The sequence below is a fragment of the Camelus ferus genome, chromosome 7 (assembly GCF_009834535.1).
Source record: "Camelus ferus isolate YT-003-E chromosome 7, BCGSAC_Cfer_1.0, whole genome shotgun sequence".
Lineage (NCBI taxonomy): Eukaryota > Metazoa > Chordata > Mammalia > Artiodactyla > Camelidae > Camelus > Camelus ferus.
The window spans coordinates 77,352-83,448 of NC_045702.1; the positions used below are offsets into that span (position 1 = coordinate 77,352).

The 6,097-nt window shown below is 32.5% G+C and overlaps 1 pseudogene; it reads left to right on the top strand.

Moving 5' to 3' along the window:
• Positions 1 to 2,334: 2,334 nt before the first annotated feature.
• Positions 2,335 to 3,999, top strand: LOC116665090 (annotated as a pseudogene).
• Positions 4,000 to 6,097: the final 2,098 nt, after the last annotated feature.

The window sequence follows — 6,097 nt, forward strand, 5'->3', positions numbered from 1 at the left end:
ATGAAAAAATTATTGTCTGATAGTGTAAGGTTCTCTGAACTTAAACAGTACTACAAAGCTTTAGTAATTAAAACAACATGATACAGGCTCAAAAACAGACACCACTGAATAGAAGAGAATAGAGTAAGCAGATATAATCCCTAACAAATATAATCAATTATCCTATGAAAAAGTAAGCAAGAGTATAAAATGATGAAAAGGCATTCTCCTCAATTAGTAGTGCAGGGAAGATTGATAATGTAAAAGATAGATTAGGATATTTCCTCACATTGCATACAATCCATGAGCACAGAATATCTTTCTATTTATTTTTTGTTTACTTATATTTCTTGCACCTGTTACTAATAGATTTATGTTTAGCTATTTTATTTCACTTATTAAATTTACTCCTGTTTTATTCTTTTTGATATACTCATAAACACAATTGTTTTCCTAATTTCTCTTTCTGATAATGTGTTGTCAGTATATAGATGTGCATCTGATATTTGTATATTGATTTTGTATTCTGCAAGTTTAATACATTTGTTCATAATTTCTAACAGTCACTTGAGGAGTCTATGGAGTTTTCTATTTATGTGAAATTATGTCATCTGTAAAGTGTTACTGCCTTTTTACAATTTGGGGCCTTTTATTTGATTTTCTTGACAAGTTATTCAGTCTAGGACTTCTAGTAGTATAATTTAGGACTTGTGAGAATGAGCTAATTTTTCTTATTACTGGTCCAGAGGAAAACGTTCCTGTATGTTAACATTGAGCTTGATGTTATTCATGGTTTTTTCATATATGACTTTTATTATGTTTAGTTACATTCTACCTAGAGTGAATTTGTTATGAATTTTTTCAAAAATATGTTAAGTTAAGTTCTGTCAATAATTTTCCTACAAGTATTAAGATTATTATTTTTGTATTCTTTGTTTTTTAAGGGATGGTATCACATTAATTGATTTGCTATAAGTGAAATAATTTTTATGAATCAAGACTAAATCACACTTAACTATAGTTTATAATACTAATAATATGCCATGAATTCAGGTTTCTAATATTTATTTAGAATGGAATATATATATACTGAAGAAAAATTACATGGTTGATTGAGTGTAGATTTATTTATTTAAAAATTTTATGTCTCATTTTGAATTTGGCTTACGTTTAATGGAATTTACTTCTAAATAAATAATATAACTTTTGGTAGAACTGGATTTACTACAGTTTACTGATAGAGAACATAGCAATTATTTAAAATTAGAGTACAAAGACTTGCCTTAAAATGCCATATTATACTAACAATGCCAACTGTTTCAGGACTGAGAAACAAATTGCTTCCTAAAATGTACATAGCTGGTATTTTCAACAACAAACCATATTTACTGTTATTTTTTTGTTTGTTTGCCGCTTAATGGAGGCACTGGCTATGGAACCTAGGATCTTGTGCATAAGTTTATTTATCAACATCATTTTGGAACACTTAACAGGAGCCACAATAGTGTGGATTATAAAGATGACAAGAAAATTTATTCCTTGTAAGGACTGAAAAACCTCTGAATGAAATAATGGCAAAAATAAACTTTTATAAGTATACAATAAGATCTTCTCTTTTCTAAGTTTAAACTAGAATATTAAATTACATTTGTTTTACTTATACTGCTGAATTACAATTTAAAAAATAATTCCCCCGTTGGGATTTCTTAAATTTGATTGATTATTTTAATCTAACTTTATTTCAAAAATATTTACCATTTATTTATAAGCATACCAAATAAACTGATATTTATTCTGCTCATTTTTTGAATATAGAGGTACTTAATGTAAAGCACACAGATAAATAACTACTTCCATATCCAAATAAAATTATCTTTCATTTTAATTACAAATGATAATGAAATAGTTATAACTTTTTTGTAGAGGTTTCACAAAAATTTCAATTTAAATTCCAAAACTTTAAAATTAGTGTATTTATTTAGTGCAATATTTATACTCTGTTCACAAATCTGGTATAAATTTGTGTACAAAAGGAAGGAGAATGGTTTTATTTCATAGACCCCAAATTTTAATTATTTAAAAATATTTTGTGGGAAAAAAATTTGCAGATCACACTGTAAAAATAAACATCCTATAGGCTTCATTTTAACTGAATGAATGAGAAGTAAACACAGCCTGAATGTTACACTTGGGTTGCTGGGATACCAGGCATTTGTGATGTCACAGCTTCTCAGGTTGAGAACCACTGTGATGGCCTTGCAGTTTATGAGTGCAGGTCTGCTAAAGCAGCATTTGAAACTGCAGTGCTCAAAATCATGCAGATTAGAAAAGGAGCTGTAAAAAATGTTATTTGAGATGGCACATGTTTCTTCAGAAATTCAAGATGTGTCTCCTAAAGTTGGACTAACTGGTTCAGGAAAGTCCAGTAGATCACTATTGTGTGATCAAACATTCTCTGGGGACTTGTACTTGAGGTCTATGATTGAAGAAAATGCTTTTCAGACTTTGTATGAAGAATCCTTTATAAAAAGACCATGTTACACACATTGTGTCTCTGAACCAGATGAAGATAATGATTTTTGTTCTCTGACATTTCCAAGAAAACTCTGGAAAATGGTTGGGAGTGACCAATTTCAATCCATCTGGTGGGATGATAATGGAACTTCCATACTGAACAATGAAGATGTCTTTAAGAAGGAAGATTTGGAAAGAAAGGCCCCTTTCAGAATATTTGAAACTGGAAGTATGAAAAGTGTAGTTAGAGAGCTTAACCTTTATGGTTTCAGTAAGTGTGGCAGAATTTTCCAAGATCTGCTTCTCTAACTGACTTTCTGGCAGAAGAAAAAGAAGTCTCTGTTTTAAATAAGGTATTCAGAAATTTTAGTCACCACTTGATAACATATATATAAAATTTTTTTGTACATCAATCTATGGTAATATAAATGTAAAGCTAGATTTTGAAAATTGCATAAAACTACTAAGGCTAAAATACTTAATTTTTTCCAAAAAATTAAGACTGTGTTAAGTATTCAAGATTATGAGAAACTTTGCTAGCAACTATGAATCTTATCAGAAATCTGAATATAGGTGTTAAAGCTGCTTTTAAAAAGTGGTATTCACCGTTACGGCAAATGCTAATGTTTTAAATTTGATGACTAAACTATTTAAATATCTATTTTCCAAATAAGTAATTTTAAAAAATAGCAATGTTCATATTTTGATGATATTATCTTAGTATAGTAAGCGTGAAATCTGAGGATTTATAGATTATGCTTATTGTAGTCTTGTATTTTGGTTTAAAGTAATACTAAAATATTTCTCCTATTTTTGTAGCTGCAAATCTATCATAATCCAAATTTTAAACGAGGTTGTCCCCAGCTTTTAGTGAGAATAAAAAGAAGAGTTGGGATTAAAAATGCTTCTCTGGTATCTTCATTGGCTCACGATTTCAACAAGAAGCACTTTAAAGCAGAGGGTAATTTGGATAATCATAATTCTGGTTTTCTGTCTGACACTAGAGGAGAAAGTGCATTTTTACCTTCTCCAAATTTAAACATGCTTCTAAAAAGAAAGCCCTCTACAAGCCACATATTTGGTGATACAAGTACTCCGATGAGAGGTGATTTTTCTCCTGCTTCATCAATGTCAGTTAGACCATCAAAAAAATTTGCAGTGGATCAACGTGCTATTTTAAATCAGTTGACCACTTTCCACGTGCACTCACAAAGCAGCTACACTGAAGCAAATGGCCGTGTTGTGAATTTCATTACAACTACAACCTCTTCTTCTCAGTGCAGCATCTTACCTCCCATACAGAACAATTATCTTGGACTGACGGTAGATCCTTCTTCTTTTCCAAATAGATATCACAACTTATCAGGCAATGAAGGTCCTTTTACTTAACTTCAAGCAGAGTGCAACCAACGGTTTCAAGTGCCCATGATAGCTGATACATCAGCTAACTCTGTTTCACGGACAACTCATCAGCCAACTGCAGTTAATGAACCTCATCCTAATTAAAACTGATCTGCCTGAGGACTACCAGATTATGCAGGATAAAAAAGATTAACATTGATGTTGGCAAATGTCGACAAATATCTGCAATTTTATTATTTGAAAAATAAACATACATGTTTACCTGATTTTTCCTTATTTTTTAAAAAATACAGTAAGGGTAAAAGGGGTAGTAAGTTACCATTTAAAGAAAAAAAGATATTTAATTGATGTGATCATTTGAGGGAACAATATGGGAGTAAATTTGAGTAACTTCTTCAAAGGAAGAACAAAAAATGGTAGAAATTGGGAAAAGACTAAAACATTTAGAGAGGTAAAAGTACTAAGTGGCTTCTGGTTCATCCTTGAAAGTATCAAAAGTGTTGTTGGGATAGGTTGGAACAGGGGATAAATGCAGGAACCAGCCCAGGGATCATTGTCTTTATTATGTCATCCCTGGACTCATAAAGGTCACATGATGTTGTCACAGATGGCACATTCATCATGTGGTAGAATTTAAGAAGTAATTTAATCTATGGTCTTCTTTGTGCTGTTCTCAAAGCATTCCAATAGGTGTTTTCACTTCCTCTGCTCAAGATTCTACACTATATTTTCTGGTGAATACTTTATGTTACTTTTATGTTGCAGCCAAAGACAAGCTTACATCCTCAGGGTGGCAATTAATGCCTTTCCAACTCTAAGCCCACAAACTCAACATTGTTTAGTCATTTCTTTATAGATCTGGCAACTGACTACCTTAGCATATCTTTATGTTTCACTGTATCTGGAGATATATCCAAGAAAATGCTTGTCAACCATGTAAACTCCAAACACAAAACTTTTGATCCAGCTCATCCTTGGACTTAGGATATCCTCCTTTTACCTACTTAGACTTTCACAGTCTCAGCACAGAAACCACCTCCTCCAGATGTTTTCTGTCTATAACCTTTCCTTGTCTAACTTGGGTACCAGCACATTAAGTGCAGAACATGCCATAGTATGCATTTTAGTATTTAGTGAATGAAAAATACATGTTGATTTTAAGCAAAATCTACTTTCTGAAACAAAAAAACTCTCATGGATTTGAAACTATTTTGTTATGGTCTTTACTCTTCACCACAAACTAGCTCTTTTCATAGACCAAGGACTAGTCACTCAAGACAGTTCGTGGAGGTAGGTACAGGAGACAAAGTATTATTTTATTCTTAATTCATGCCTCCAGAGGCCTAAAGCATTCCATTCTCATTTTCTGGATATTATCTTGTCTCTTCGTCAACCACCCAACCCAAAATAACTGATTCTCATACCCATACCAATAAATACACTGCCTTCTAATTAATTTACTTCTTAGAATCAGAGCTTTGTCCAGAAGGGACAGTGATATCACAAATATTTAAAGTAGTTTTATACACCCCACATAACTTGTGCCACTTCTAACCTTCACAAAGAATTTATATAAGAGGTACTAGCCCCTTACTTGTGGTGGTCATAATCAGTAACCATATTGCAATCTAAAATGTGTGGACTAGAAGGAGTTGAGGGTGGTAGAAATAAAATTTTTTCCAAATGCAAGAGAACGAAATTTCTGCAGATATTAGGAAATATAAATTATTCATGGAAGACTTTGACCATTTCCCATTAATTTAAAATAAAATGTGAACCATTTTCAGAATGTGAAATGCCCTGAAATGCTGGAAAAATTGTAGGCAAGTTCAGGAAGCCTAAGGCTTCTGCTTACATTCATGCAGCCAGTGTCAGCTAATAAGACTGGAATGGCAATATTGAGTCTTAAAAATGTGTCACCGGTTGTGAAGAAAGCCTTTGATAATCTGGATAATGGGCAAATGGACCAAGGTAAGCTCTAGCCACATCCCACCAATATGAACTTTACCAAGAGAAGAAAAGGGACCACTTGCAACAGGAGAACTGTGTCTGGACAGCAGTGGTTGTTCCTACAACAGAAACATGAAGGTTTTAAGTTTGCCATCTCAACTCTGATGGTGGCTATGTTGTTATTAATATTAGCAATCTGGGGTTCAGATGGGCTGCTTCAGCAGCTAGTTTCCAGCTCTCTTATCAGACAGTGTGTCTTACCATGATCATCTTAACAAGGTTCTATTCTGAT